Here is a 17,120-nt window from a genome sequence, read left to right on the forward strand (position 1 = left end):
AAGAGATCCAACGTTTGCCAATGAGCTATTGCAGCTAATCCAGGAGTTACTAACGTTAAGTCTACAGCTGATTTTGTGGAGCTTGGTGGAGTAATTCGGGTTGCTGTACCATCATTTAGAATTATTAAGTTCATATCAGCTAGTGCTTCAATTATTCTATTGCCATCAATGTCATTTTTTGGAGAACCCCATACCGCATGATGGGCATTGAAGTCGCCTCCCAGTATCGTCTCTCCTTCAAGTGAGCAACACCAATTAAAAAGACGTTCCCATTCCCGGATGCTTAGATTTTTATCAGATTTATACAACGAAATTATATTAATTAATCTGCCATTAAAATCAATTTTTACACCACAAATTTCTAACGTACCAACATTTATAACATCCAATATTTTATAAGTATGCATCCGTAGGCCTAAAAATATAGCTACACCTCCAAATCTGCGACCTTGGCGATCTTTTCTAATAACTTGGTATCCTCTATAAATAATGTTGTGATTTGTCTTATAACATGTTTCCGATAAAATTGCAATGTCAATATCATTAGAATACAAAAATTGTTTAAAAGCTTGTGCATTAGATACAGTAGAACGACTATTCCGTTGTATTAAATTTAGATTCTTTAAACTATTATGTGCCATTAGATGTGGATACATTTTCTAATAACTTTGAAATTTGCTTTTTAATTAAATTTGGATCATTATGAAAACTGTCCTTCCAATTCGACACATCGGAAAGAAAGCTGAATATTATATTAGAAATGCCTTCAACTATTTTTTCTTTATGCATCATAAACTCATCCCTATAAGGGTTTGGTAAGATTGACGAACTGGCCGTATTCTTTTCAACTTTTTCATTATCAATATTTTCGCTCTCATTCAGTCTTCTTTTTTTTAACGATTCGGAGGTGTTACTAGATATGGAATTTACTGCATACTGACGGTAAATTGACATTTCTAGAAGGTAGTGGAGGAAAACTGCTAGAATCATTAGCCAACAGCGAGAATTTATTACTAGTCAACACGTTTGAATAATAATTTGGATTACTGTGAACTTTTTCAGCTTCCTGAAACGATATATTTTTTGTTGCCATAATTTCCTTAATTTTTCGTTGTTTACTATATTCTGGACACTCTCTTGACAATGCTGAATGTTGCTGATTACAATGTAAACATTTGGTTACCATAGAACAATCCGTATTACTATGGTTTTCACCACAGTTTTTACAGCGCTCCTTCCCTTTACATTGTTGTGTCATATGTCCGTATCTTAAGCATCTTTCACATTGTATAACGGGATATATGTACGGTTCCACCAGAAAAATTCAACTATTGATTATAACTTCTTTTGGTAAAGAAGATCCAATAAATGTTATACATACAAGTTGCCTAGCTACTAGTTTAATATCATTTGTTTCTGTTGTGATTCTACGCTTTAGTCGTTTTATTTGTTTAATATTACTATCTGGATTCTCAGCTTTAAGTTTTTCTAATAGATATATTTCTGTAAATTCTGTATCAACTGAGCGTATTAAACCACGACGTTCCACAAAGAACTGTGGGATATAAGCAATTAAATTGTTGACTTCTAAAAAGTCGCTACTTACAATATTGTTGGCAGATGAAGCATTATTCAAAACTACTTTAATTTTATTCCTACCAATAGATTTGATTTCAGCAATGCTACTTTTGAAATTATTTAAATGTAAATAATGTCCAACTCTGATAGCATGTAATTTTCCAATGTTCTTGTCGGTAGACTCAATATAAACAATAAATGGGCCTGAATCACTTAAGCGGTAACGAATATTTTTGTCATAATGTAGTTTCTCAGCACTAGAAATATTGTCTTTATAATTATTTTTAATTAGAACAGACTCACCAGAAATATCCTCAATTATTGTCCCACCCGGGTCATCAATCTCCTTTCTAACCGACATATCACCAAATATAATATGTTGTCACCACTATACAGCTGCAAAATATGTCTACTCTATTAAAAAGATCGGACAAAACTTGAAATTAAACTTTAAAATGCGAAAGAACTGAAAAACACGTATTGGCAGTTTGACAGTTATTTGACGTTGATATATGAAATGATTATGCAAATAAATGTAAACGAATATGAAAAATACCGCAAATTATTTTAAATTGGAAAGTTACCCAGTATAGATACAAAAATGAATTATAACTGGTAAACAAAAGTCAATTTAAAAAATTACGAAATTGTTTATGTAAAAGTTTATGTCCAATTACACTGGAGTCTTTATGTAGACGTCGATAAAACCAAAGAAAACCGGAATCATCGCAACAGAGAATATTGATAGAGAGACATATAAGTTTGAATACCTTGGTACAACTGCTACCACTTATCACTGAATTTAATGTTAACTTAAAAAACTTTTACCTAGTACTTTGTGTTTACAGGTGCCTATAAGACTTTGATTAACGAAGACCGACACTTTTTTACTTCTTTTTCAACACAAACTGCTCCTTTCAGCTATCGGGAATCCACTGCCATTTTTTTCTCTTTGCCAAAAACTGCTTGGCTCCATATCCACTTCCATCCATGATATACCTTCAGTTCTGTTGGTCAAAACAAATATCCCTCCTTCTTCATATTTTAGGGTCTCCAGTCGTCAGTACTTTTACCATTTTCTAGGAAATCGAAAATTCTGACTTTTTCCAAATATTTCTGATAACAAAAAGGTCTTTCGTATAGTCGCTTTCGCCCGCTAATTGTTCTTTGAAGTACTTTCTATCAAATCTACCCGCACTGATTAGATTGTAAACATTTGTCCAAAAATCATAGAATTATTTTACCATTATTAAATGAGAAACTTAAAATACTGGTAATTCCAATAGGTACCTATTTTACATGTCGAATACAAAAGTTAAATATTTTAAAAATGAACTATTTTAACGTAATATAAATTGACAAACTTTAAGCCTACAAATTATTATACAATTAAATAGTTAGATTTTCTTCTGCTTCCTCTCTGTCTTTATTTATCTATGACAACTTCCCCGACCTTGGGGTTGAACAAAACTTGAGATTGAAAAGAAAAAAATTTCAGACCCAAATTACTCAAGTAAACTGTACACAAATTCAAATTACGCGCTTCTAAACAAATACTTATGTCCCCATTACTTTGTTTAATAACAATGACTACTAGATTTATGTATTGTGAATCACATCTTTCAATTATGTTATCCCTTAACATGTTATCTATTTCTTGACCTACATATTTTCTATATTTACACGGATTAGAATTAGAACGGAAATTAGATAAGTTTTTCATTTTGATTGTGTGGTCGTATTTTGTCGCTACTCTATTTTCTGCTTTGATTTCTCCCGTATGTTCTGCCAATAATTTTTTAAGTCATACGCCATTTCTTGTTCTGTCTCTTCTTCCTTTTCGCAATTCCTTGTTTTCATACACATACTGAACTCAACTTCTTTCTCTTCCTCCTCCGATTCTTCTTCTCCAAAAATTACAGTTTCTTCCTTTTCCAATATTTCAACCTCTATTTCCGTTATGTTTGTACACACACCTTTTTCGGCGCAGTACTGACATTTAAAATTGCCTCCTCTAGTATTTCCAATTCTTCTTCTTTTCTGTCATTCTTGTACCCACATTTTTCGGCGCAGTACAGACACTTAAATTTTCTTCCTCCTCTTCTTTCTCTTCTGGTCCTACAATTGTGTCCACCTGTATCGGCGTTACCCTTCTTTTTTTCCTATTTCTTCTCCTCCTCTTCTTCTCCTCTTTTCTTTCATCGGTGTCCATCGTTTGCGATGCCACACTTCTCATTTTATTAGATTCAAAATGTGTTGTCAAAACATCTACTTCATTTCCTGTGTCTTCTTCTTCTTTTTCCTTTTTATTTTCATCTTTCTTGTTAGTCATTGATGTGTATAACTTATTCGGCCCTGTACTGACTTCCTGCTCACCTTTTTTTTCTTTAAACCTTCTTCCATTATGTCTTCTCCAAATTTTATATATTTGTTTGCAAAATTAATTTTCGTTCCATACTTATCCAATTCATCCACTCCAATGACAATATCATATTTCATGTCCTCCATTATAAAACAATTTATCAAATAGTCTCTATTTTTAAATCTCAATGTCAAAACAATAGCCTCATTCGTAGCCGAAATCTTTTTTGAATTAGCACTCATTAACCTTATTCGAGAAATATTATACTTTTGTGAATTTAGTCCTAAATCCTTTATCAATTGTTTATTAACTAATGATACCTCTGAACCAGTGTCCAAAAGTATATTAACCTTTTTATTTTTAAGATACCCCTGTACCATAACAAATTATTGCGCACGTATTCAATTTTTTCCCGCTAAAGTGATAAATTCCCTAGGGTGAGTATATATTCCTGAATTTAATTTTATGCCTGTTTTTAGTGAGTGCCCTCCCGAAAAGACGGCCCTGCTCTATTGCTTTCTACTTCCACATTGTCTATTTCTTGAAGTCCTTGTTCATCTTTTCCTTCTCTGATTAAACTTAGGTTGTTTATTTCTCTGTTTTGTTCTCTTCCGTGTCCATTGTGGTTGTTATATTGGTTTCCTCTGTTAAAATTTTCCCGTTCTGGATTTGGCTGATATGGTTGACTGCTATAATTTCTCCCATTGTTTTGAAATCTATTTTGCTGATATCCATTTATAATATGGTCATATCTATTTTGATGAAAATTGTTTGTATATCTTTGTCGTTCATTATCCCTATATCCATTGTATCGGTAAGGATTTTCATTACGAGAGTTTTGTGTGCGGTTTGTTTGGTTATTCCCATTATTTTCCGTTTGCCTACGTGTCCTTCTTTATTTTCTTCGGGCCTCTCTTACAACTAAGAACTGGCATAAACTGTCCATGTCTCTATATCCTTGGTGACATAGTTTTTCATTGTATTGTCTTCAGGCCCGGTCTGGCCAGGGCGGCTGGTCGGCGATCGCCGAGGGCCTCCGGCTCAAGGGGGCCTCCAAAAGCCAAAAAATTCAAGTAAACAAAAATTTTTGTATTATAAAAAATTATTTTGTTTTACTGTTTCACAGAGACGTAATACAGCAAAAACAATTTTAAATAAACAATAACCTACTTTTTATTAAATTGCAGCTAAGGGTAACCCCTAGGTTACCTAGGTATAATAAAAAAGTAATAGTAAGTCGGTCGGTGCTCGAGGTAGTCACCGATCCCACCGCGCCGCACCGTTCGGCTTTAGCGCTCAGCGGTAGTGACTCGACAGCGCCGCGCCGGCGCCCTGGACTCAAGGAGACAGCTACGACGCTACATTCTCTGCGCGCGCACCTGCTGTCAGTTGAGTTGACCTGCTGTCGATGAGTTGATGTGCGTTGTGTGTGAGTTATGACATATTGTTTGAAATTGAAAGGTGAATTTTTCAGTTTATAAAATGAAACGTGTGCACCCAAGTGGTGCAAGTAAAAGAAAAAAGAAGGAGAGGAAATCTTTCGAAATAAAACAAAGTTCAAAAAGTTTGAATTTATGGTTAGCTGGTTCTAGTTCCAATCCTGCAAACAATGAAAAATCGCAAACAGCCCTAATAGCACACGACGTCCTTTGGACGTCCAAAATAGGTCCATTTTTGGTCCTTACGTCTATGGACTATAAACCGACGTCCTTTGGACGTCCCATGTTGGACGTCCTTCGGAAGGAATAAATATGGACGTCCTTTGGACGTCCGACGTTGGACGTCCTTCGGACGGAATAAATATGGACGTCCTTTGGACGTCCGACGTTGAACGTCCTTTGGACGTCCATACTGGACGAAATACGGACGTTTTATGAACGCTTATATATTATATTGGACACATTATACCAATTAACGGGATCAAATAGCAAAATAATTCAATAAAATATTAACTTAGGCGTTAACTTTACGTTAATGAAATACAGTCAAACCTGTCAGTAACGGCCACTAAAATGAAAGAACTATTGGCCGATATAGAAAGGTGGCCGTTATTGCCAGTTTTTGTAGTCTAGATATACAGTAAAACTTGTGTTACTGGCCACCTGTACTAACGGCCAGTTTAAAAATTCCCCAAACCAATTATATCTAGACTACAAAAACTGGCAATACCGGTCACCTTTCTATATCGGCCAATAGCGTTTTCATTTTTAGTGGCCGTTACTGACAAGTTTTACTGTAATTGGTTTGGGGAATTTTTAAACTGGCCGTTAGTACAGGTGGCCGGTGTTTGCAGGGGGCCGGTAACACAGGTTTTACTGTAGTTTAAATCGAAAAGATTAAATCTTAATTCAAAATTGTATATACAATTATTACAATTATAAACTATAGTTTAATATCCAAAACATGTTTTTGATTTTATGTAATGTAAAGAAAATCTTATTTGTAAATTATTGGTTACAATGTTTAACAATAGGAAATATTCAAGAATAAATAAAATAAAAGTTTAATCCTAACAACACAAAACATTCCAGGAATGTAGGTACTACCGTTCTATTCCGTGAACATCTATCTGATTAAATTATGGGTGGAAAGTTACCACAAGATATTCTATGTACAATGTCTTCCTGGAGGGGTAAAATTTTCCATTACAAGATTTTAAGAGAGGCCATTTACTGTTCAATTTGCGTTCATTTTCAAATTTGCCGCGCGAATATCTATGTAGCGTCGCGTGGTCATTGGTCATCACATTTCATATAATTTCATTTTCATAAGATAACCGATAACCTAAAAATTTAGTAAAAATTTTGATTGGAAAAAAATGCATCGATAAGGGGGTGTGGGAAATGGAAATTAGTGGCTTTTTTGCTGTACTGTGTGCTAGTTTTTGCTCTGGGCTCTGGCTGGATCTCTTGTTTAAACAATTTTGTAAGTATTATAAAATCCGTTTTCAATTTTCTTTATTCTTTATGAAACGAATCATTTATGCATGCATATTATTACCTGTAAATAGTATCTATATCTTTTGATTTTTAATTGTAAAGAATAGAAAAATTACCGTTCATTTTAATTTTTTTTAGAATCAGCTGAAAGTGGTCTACAAAAAAAAAACAAGAAGGAAATGTATAGCCTTGTGGCTATGATAAAGGCAAAAGAGAGATATAAAAAGTGTATTGGCTAGTTGGAAGAAAGTCCACATTGTCCATGCATAATAAGTTATTACTTTATCAACAAATATCAAGAAGATAGCAGGAAGTCACGAGCAACACGAGCAATTGAACAACTTCATAAGTTCAAGACTATCGAGGAAATCCAGCTCCTCGATACTACTGGGCAAACTAGAAGATTGAAGAGGACAAAGCCTTTTGAACTAGTTTGAGTGATAGGTGATAGTGAAAAACGGAGCATAGTGCTTGTGTGCTGTGCCTGTGTATGTTAGAATAGTGCACGATCTTGTTAGATTAGATAAGAGACGCTATGGGGTAAGCTCTTCATTTTAAGAAACAGTAGTCATTTAGGTTAAATTAAAATTGCTCCTTGGTCAGTTATGACCAGATTGTTTTTTTATGTTTGGCAAAAAAGGACTTAAGTCAGAATTGCACATTGATAATGTTTTGATGATTTCTGGACCAGAAAAAAACTGTTGTAGATGTAAACTGTATGTACAGTAGAATCTACTACAGTACTGTAGAAATCATCAAAACATTATCGATGTGCAATTCTGACTTAAGCCCTTTTTCCCAAACATCAGAGAATTGTAATGTACAATAATTCTCCTATCTGCTTTTTCATGAATTTTGTAGGAGACGAAAAACCATTTTTAGGATCATCTGCTTTCACATGTAAATTTTGACATGTTTTGTAGTAAATAGATAGTTGAATTTACTACAAAACATGTCAAAAAATATATGAAAACAGGAGGTGACTATAAAAAAAGTTTTTAGTCTCTCTTACAAGACTCATGAAAAAACAAATCGGAGGTATGTCACATCTGTGACTATATCCAGGGACTGTCTAAAAAATATACTTTGATGTCCCAAGAACCAAATATAACCTACAGTCCATCTAATTTACTTACTGTTGCACGTCATTATCTACGCCAGAGATCTAAGTTGACATAGTTGCCAAAGTATAAAAAGATCCTGAATCCATTTTAAATCAAATATATCACATAATTATTGTAAACGTGGATTATACAACAAAACAAATTAATATTCAATGTAAATAAGTAAAAACTTAAGAAATAGAGAACAAGAATTAAGTTATAATCTTTTAAGATTTGCAGTGCAAGCGTTTTTGCACTGCATTGTTAATAATTAAAAAACGGCTCCGAACTCTTGGCAAAAAGCCGGTAGGTTTCTTTGTATAAGTATGTCTACAATAACAACTAAAAAAGTTGTCAGATACCACGATGATTATTCCAAGTCGTTATAAAATTAGGTGAAATTTATATTTTTATAGTAGAGGATCTTTTTATAGTAAAGTAAATAATAAAGACAGTAAATATAATAAATAAAACAGATACTTATAGTAAAGAATATAAACAAATATGAAGTGTCATCACCACAACTGTCAAATAAATGTTACCAATTTATTCTAAAATGTCACCTTCGTTGGATTACAGTTACAGTGTGATCCGAACAAATCTGCTTTATAATCCATTTATACAAATTAAATGAAACATATTATTGTGTATTTCTTTAGGTTAACATTAATAGAAATCTTCAAATATTATTTCTACGCGTATATAATAAAATATGTCTAGAGTCTGTATTTCCAGTGTACTCAGCAAAGTGATTCTAAAAAAGAACACACCTACCGCCTAAATATGTCGTGTTGGTATCATGCGACCTCACAGACTACGACGCGGATGACGCACAACAGTTAGTAAATTAGACGAAGTATGTAGATATATACAGTATGTAGACCAAAAATAGTTTGATTGGACCTAACTTACCTTAGTACAAATGTGCACACAAGAAAAGTTGCAGCCCTTTGGCTGCAACTATCTTACGAAAAAACTATAGTAAAATTTGGACACCCCATAAAAATTTTATGGGGGTTTTGTTCCTTTAAACCCCCCCAAACTTTTGTGCACGTTTCAATTTAATTATTATTGTAGTACCATTTAAACACAACGTTTTAAAAACTTTTTTGCCTCTTATTGCTTTTTCGAAAAGTCAATTTTTATCGAAATATTTTGAATATTTGTCAAATCCACCACATATTTGTATATGGTTAAGTACGATTATGGAGACTTGGTAATAATATGCAGACTTATTTATGCTTTACATTTTTAGGTATATTTTGAACCATATTAAAAAAGAAGCCAGATCTCGATAAAATGTGCCTTATCGAAAAAATACAAAGAGGCAAAAAAGTTTTAAAAACATTCTGTTTAACTAATGGTACCTCAGTAATAGTTTAATTGGAACGTACACAAACAGTTGGGGGGTTTAAAGGAACAAAACCCCCATAAAATTTTTTTGTAGACATGTTAAAAAAGAAGTCGCAACTCGATAAAAACTGCCTTATCTGAAAAATACTAAGAAACAAAAATATTGAATTTAACTAATGGTACCTACCACAATAATAAAATTGAATTGGAACGTACACAAAAGTTTGGGAGGATCTAAGGGATCAAAACCCCCATAAAATTTTTATGGGGTGCACAAATTTCACCATAATTTTTGTTTAAGATATTCCTGCCATAATACTGCCACATGTCCATTTTCAATAAAAAATCGCTAATAGTTTTCGATATAATCGAAAAAATCGATTTTCATTTTGTAATTTCAAAGGGCTGTAACTTTTTTTATGTGCATATTTGTACTAAGGTAAGTTAGGTTCATTCGAACTATTTTTGGTCCCAGAATATGTGATTTAATTTATGACCTGTATTTTTGTTACACCCTGTATATACAGCCGATTACGCACCACCTTAAAAATTGGGCATTTTTGATGTCTCGAATTTCCTAAACCTGTTGTTGCATCTAAGTGATTTTTTTATAATATTCTAGCCTAGGCCCTAGGCTATAGGTTAAGTACCTCCTTATGCTTGTCATGCACGGGGAGCTATACTGTAATATATATTATATCACATCGCTCTCTATAGTAATGAGTGAGCCTGTACATACGGAACCATTTGTTTCCTGTCTGCAGGCTCACTCATTACTATAGAGAGCGATATGATATAATGTACATATATTACAGCATAGCTCCCTGTGCGTGACAAGCTTAAGGAGGTAACCTATAGCCTAGGCTATAAGATTATAAAAAAATCACTTAGATGAAACAACAGGTTTAGAAAATACGAGACATCAAAAATACCCCATATTAAAGGTGGTGCGTTAATTTCTTGGAGAAGTGTATTGTAATTTAATGTAAATAATGTAATATCCAATAATTGTAATTTAATATAAGATGTAATATAAGTTCCTTAAAAAATATATTTTTTATTTCCCACGACATTAGATGGATGTTCGGCAGCAAGACATTGGACCAAACTGGGACGTCCTGTGAAGGCCCAATTGACGTCCACCGAACGTCCCTTCGGATGTTAAGTGGACCTCCATTGGACGTTTGGCAACGTGGCATTTGGACCAAAATTGGACGTTCTGTTAATGTCCAATTCACGTCCCCTAGGACATCCGGTTAAGGTCCAATTTACTTCCGATTAAGGTCCAATTTACGTCCGATTAAGGTCCCATTTACGTCCGATTAAGGTCCAATTTACGTCCTATTAAGGTCCAATTTACGTCCGATTAAGGTTCAATTTACGTCCGATTAAGGTCCAATTTACGTCCGATTAAGGTCCCATTTACGTCCGATTAAGGTCCAATTTACGTCCTATTAATGTCCAATTTACCTCCGGTTAAGGTCCAATTTACGTCCGATTAAGGTCCCATTTACATCCCATTAAGGTCCAATTTACGTCCTATTAAGGTCCAATTTACGTCCGATTAAGGTCCAATTTACGTCCGATTAAGGTCCAATTTATGTCCTATTAAGGTCCAATTTACGTCTGATTAAGGTCCAATTTACGTCCGATTAAGGTCCAATTTACGTCCCCTAGGACGTCCGATCAAGGTCCAAATTACGTCCGATTAAGGTCCAATATACGTCCCCTCGGACCTTAGATGGACGTCCAATGGACGTTCGGTAGCGCGACATTTGGACCAAAATAGGACGTATAAAGGACGTTCCTCGGACGAAAACGGACGTCCAATGGACGTCCCCAAAGTCCGTGAAGGACGTCCAATGGACGTCCATTGGACGTCCTTGTGCTATTAGGGAGGTAGACGGAAATATCAGAAGCTTTTTATGAGCATATAAGCACAGACAATATACAGATGTAGCAAAATTCTAACCACACTTATCTCGAAACTGATCACTTTTCAGAAGAGAGAAAAAAGAGAGGGGGGGGGCCTCAAATCACCATCTAGCCGAGGGCCTCCAATGGAGCCAGACCGGGCCTGATTGTCTTGCTATCAATTCAACTAGCGGTTCTTCCGAATAATTATGATTTAAATATTGCCCACTGGCATATACTTGTAATGCATATTTCTCTTCGGATATTCCTAGTTTCTCATCATACTTCCCATTTTGTAGTTCACTATTTATGACCATCTGTTTCTCTTTTCCCCAATAATATCCCAAAAATTTCCTTTCAAATTCTTCCCAATCTTGTAACTCATTTTGCTTACTCTCGAACCATAATGCTGCTCCATCCTTAAAATGATTCCTTATCATATCCTTAGCCTCTTCAAACTCTTCATATCCTAGTTTTTTATTTTTAAGCATCCTATAATAAACGGGACTGGGTGCTGTTTCTTTATATCCCCGCCAAATTGGACCTTATTTTCTGATCCACTGTGTATAATCACTTGTCTTCTTTCTCCAGTACTATGTTGTGTTTTTACTTCCAATAATTTCTTATATATCTTCTCCAATCGATCCTTCACTTCCTCTTCTCTACCTTCTACATGTTTCTCCAAATTCTGTAGTTTTCTGGTAAGTTTTTCTAAATTTTGGCTAATTTCCTTTGTTTTCTGCTCTACTTCATGTTGTACCTGTTGTAAATACATTTGTACCTCCCCTTTATGCTGTTATAGTCTCTGTTCCATTTGTTTAAAACCTAGGTCTTGTCGTTTACTGTTTTCGTCTATACTTCTTTATATTCTTTCTGCTTGTCTTTTACTGTTTTCTTCCTGTCTTTGACTACTATCATTTATTTTATTTATTTCTTCTATCTGTATCTGTAGCATTTGTAATATCCTATCCATAGTTGGCATTTCTGTGCTACTCTCCTTGATTGTTGTTTCTGCAATACTATTTTCTTCATCTACATTTTCTATTTCTTCCTCGCTATAACGTTCTTCTGTTTCCTTTTGTTTTTTCATTGTATCTTGTCTCCATTTTCTTTCCTTTTTCTTAACAATGTGAAAGTACAAACAAACCGAACTATTATCTTTGCCTATTCCCCACGAATGTTGATCAAATAAAAATATCTGGTTTTGTAAAAAATTGTAATTATTCAAAGCGAAAAAGGTTTGAATAATAAAAATCAAAAATACTTTGTCGAAATTTTGCAGAGAAAAAAATTAGAAAAATCCTGTAATAAATTATATATTTTCCAGTAGGTACACTTTGTCCGGGTATTGGACTAAGCACAGAACCTGCATCAAGGTTCTGTGCTTAGTCCGTATTTATTCTCATTAGTTTTGGACCAGATAACAGCGAAACTACAGGGTAACATTCCACGGTGCTTAATGTATGCTGATGATGTCGTGTTAGTAGGAAATAGTGAAAGAGACTTAGAACAAAAACTGGAACAGTGGAGACAAGCTCTGGAGGAAAAAGGTTTAAAACTTAGTAGGACAAAAACAGAGTATTTGGAATGTTCATTTAAAGATGGAGCTACTACAAATAAAATGGTATCTTTGGATGGTGAAATGATTGTGAAAAGCAATAGTTTTAAGTACCTAGGATCGGTATTACAGAGTAATGGAGAAATAGATGGAGATGCATGCAGTAGAATTAGGGCTGGATGGATGAAGTGGATAGAAGCGAGTGGTGTGTTGTGTGACAGAAAAATTCCAATGAAGCTGAAGGGAAAATTCTATAAAACAGCCATAAGACCAGCTATGATGTACGGAACTGAATGTTGGGCAGTGAAAAAGAAAGTGGAACAACGAATGCATGTGGCGGAAATGAGAATGCTTAGATGGATGAGTGGAGTGACAAAGAAGGATAAAACTAGAAATGAGTATATTAGGGGAAGTCTAGGTGTGGCACCAATTGATGCCAAAATGAGAGAGCATAGGTTAAGATGGTTTGGTCATGTTCAACGTCGAGACGTTAACCACCCAATACGAAGAATAGCTGAACTGCAGATTCCTGGAAGGAGTAGGAGAGGAAGACCAAAGAAGACCTGGGGGAGACGATAAGGCAGGACATGTTGGTAAAGGGGATTAACATTGATATGGCCCAAGATAGAATTGTGTGGAGAAATGCAATTAGGGAAGCCGACCCCGCATAGGGGTAAAAAGAGAATGATGATGACACTTTGTCTGGGTATTGGTGTTTCTGCTTTTGCATCACACGCTTGGGCGACAAGTTCTTTTTGATTCTACTTATTTTCTTTATGTAATATTTAAAAATTATACGTATACTTATTTTCAATTATTAATGTAACAAAACTTTTATTGAGCTAGCTCAAATTAATAAATTATCTCAGGGTTTTACGTCATCCAATCACAGAAATGAAAAAAAAAACAATAGAAAAAACTCATGGAAAAATAAAATTCAAAAGTAAAATGTAACCATATATGTATTAAAAAAAATTGATTATACCAAAGAATTAAACACAAAATTTAATAATAGAATAAACTGTAAAACAAACAAATTATGAAATGATTGTGCAAATAAATGTAAACAAATATGAAAAATACCGCCAATAATTTTAAAATAGAAAGTTACCCAGTACCTATATATACAAAAATGAATTATAACTGGTAAACAAAAATCAATTTAAAGAATTAAGAAATTGTTTATGTGAAATTTTATGTCCAATTACACTGGAGTCTTTATGTAGACGTCGATAAAACGAAAGAAAACCGAAATCCTCGCAACAGAGAATATTGATAGAGAAAAATATAAGTTTGAATACCTTGATACAACTGCTACCACATGTCACTGAATTGAATGTTAACTTAAAAAACTTTTACTTAGTAATTTGTATTTACGGGTGCCTATAAGGCTTTGATTAACGAAGACCGACACTTTTTTACTTCTTTTTCAACACAAACTGCTCCTTTCAGCTATCGGGAATCCACTGCCATTTTTTTCTCTTTGCCAAAAACTGCTTGGCTCCATATCCCCTTCCATCCATGATATACCTTCAGTTCTATTGGTCAAAATAAATATCCCTCCTTCTTCATATTTTAAGGTCTCCAGTCGTCAGTACTTTTACCATTTTCTAGGAAATCGAAAATCCCGACTTTTTTCAAATATTTCTGATAACAAAAACGTCTTTCGTATAGTCGCTTTCGCCCGCTAATTGTTCTTAGAAGTACTTTCTATCACTACCCGCACTGATAAGATTGTAAACATTTGTCGAAAAATCATAGAATTATTTTACCATTATTAAAAGAGAAACTTAAAATACTGGGTAATTCCAATAGGTATATTTTATTTTACATGTTGAATACAAAAATTAAATATTTTAAAAATAAACTATTTTAACGTAATATAAATTGACAAACTTTATGCATACAAATTATTATACAAATAAATATTTAGATTTTCTTCTGCTTCCTCTCTGCCTTTATTTATCTATGACAGTATATATTTTAGAATGTTCAAGTTTTAAAAAAGTGAGTTTGATGACTGCTAGAGACTAAGTCGTAGGTGACAAGTACTTTTTGGGGACTACAAGTCGCTACAAACATGATATTCATTCACTAGACCTGTACAAACGGGTATGGTATGCAGAATTTTAGAATAAGTATGATGAATAAATGGAAAACGTTTAATAAGTCAATAGGTTGCAATATCACCGGTGTACGAGTCCAGAGGCATATGAATTGAGTTAGACGCCAAACCCAATATGCAACACAACTTTATTTTTCATAATTTTCTGAAACCTATGTGGTTTTGCTAATTCTTCTTCTTCCTTCAACCTGTTTGCATCCACTCCTGGACAAAGGCCTCCCCATGAGTTCTCCATTCTTCTCTGTTTTGAACTACTTATTTGGTGACAGTTTATCGCCATTTTTGCTTTGATGTCGTGTAGCCATCGTTTTTGTGGTCTTCTCGTCCACCTTTCGATGTTTTGTCGTGCCACCTCAGGCAACCAAATAACGTTTGCAAAACGTTGAAAAGACGTCATAATTATCACCAAACCACGTCAGTTTGTCACGTTTTTTCGACGTCGAAATTCACGTGAATATGTCCCACCATAACTGACGTTATTTTTATCACGTTTTTAATAGGTGATATAAAAAACGTAGTTTTATGTCGTTTTTTTTTAGATTATTTTTCATTTTATGGTTTTAAAAATACGCAATAAGAATTATTCGTATGGGTATTGTTGGTATTGCAATTTTTCATTTAACTGTTTTAAATTTAGCTTATAGGCTAAGGTATACTTACTCCCACATAACAATTTCATGTTCTTAGTACATTCATAGAACACACTTTTCAGAAAAAGTATATACTGAGAATATGCGTAATTACCATTGCGAATGTGCAGAGCACATACTGAGTATATACTACATTACAGTACTTAAACGTTCTATGTATATACTTAGAATGTACTACCGCACTTCTTTTCAGTATATACCAAGAATGTTCTTTTTAGAACATTCCAAGGACGTGCTATAAACCTTCTATGTATATACTTAGAACATACTACCGCACATCTTTTTAGTTTATACCAAGAAGGTACTTTTTAGAATATTCCAAGGAAGTGCTATAAACCTTCTATTTATATACTTAGAACGTACCTACTACCGCACATCTTTGTATGGGAAAAATATATATTTTTAAGAATATTCTAAGAAAGTGCTATATTGCTTAGAAGTATGTTTTCAGCATCACCTAATCTCATCTTAGGTTCTACTGGTTCTACCAAATGCTTATTATATTTACATATTTTAATTGCAAATGAGAATGTAGTTAGTACCTACATTCTACAATATTACTTAAAAAGTAAGTACATATTTATAAATTTTAGTCATTTATATAAATCATTATATATTTAGCTAAACTAAACTATGCATAAGTAACTAAAATTTATATAATACTTATATGTACTTACCTATTTAATGAGTTACCAAAATAGATTATATTTTATGTATTTTGAAGTACCGCAAACAAAATAAAGATATTACAATAAAGATATTGTATGTATGTTCTTTAGTCCTATTACTAGGACTAAAGAACATACATACTACATCATTCGTCTTCATCCTCAACACTGCATAGATCCATAGATGATACAAATAATGAAATAATGCCTGTTTTCTTTTTCATATTTTACGGTTTTTTCCTATCCCTGATCCATTCAGGTAAGAAATGGTCAGATGGGGGATATGAATGTATATATTGTGGAATAACATCGGTGGTCAGTGTTGCCAAACGGAGAGAAATTTCCCTTTTTGCGGGAATTTTCAACATAAAAGGTGATAAAAGGAAAAAGTTAACTCAAAAGGTAACTTATCCATTCCAAATTGTAAAATATTAAGAAAAAATCAAAATATTTGAAAATAATTAAACATATCTTCTCAGATTTTGTAAACAGGAGGGAAGTTTTTTTTATAAAAGTGGGAATTTTTAAGGTAAGTTGACGGAAAAATCTTACTCGACGGTTGGCAACGCCAAAGCCTTTGGTTGTGCAGTTTGGCACGTTTTGGTTCTGCGAAATGTACCTAAATTCAAATTCCAAGGATATAAAAATACTCATGATTCATGATAAACTCGAAATGGTAAAGTCATTTCAATTATGAAAACGAATTTTTAATAGTATCTATGTAAACGTTAATACAATTAATGTTTAAACTTTTTTACCATACAACAATTTTGAAATGAAATTCGTCCAATACTACCTACATACATAAATTTTATTAATTATTCTAAAATATAACGAAGTTGATAAACTTCATATACTATACATACATAT

This window comes from Diabrotica virgifera, chromosome 3, assembly GCF_917563875.1.
Source record: "Diabrotica virgifera virgifera chromosome 3, PGI_DIABVI_V3a".
NCBI lineage: Eukaryota > Metazoa > Arthropoda > Insecta > Coleoptera > Chrysomelidae > Diabrotica > Diabrotica virgifera.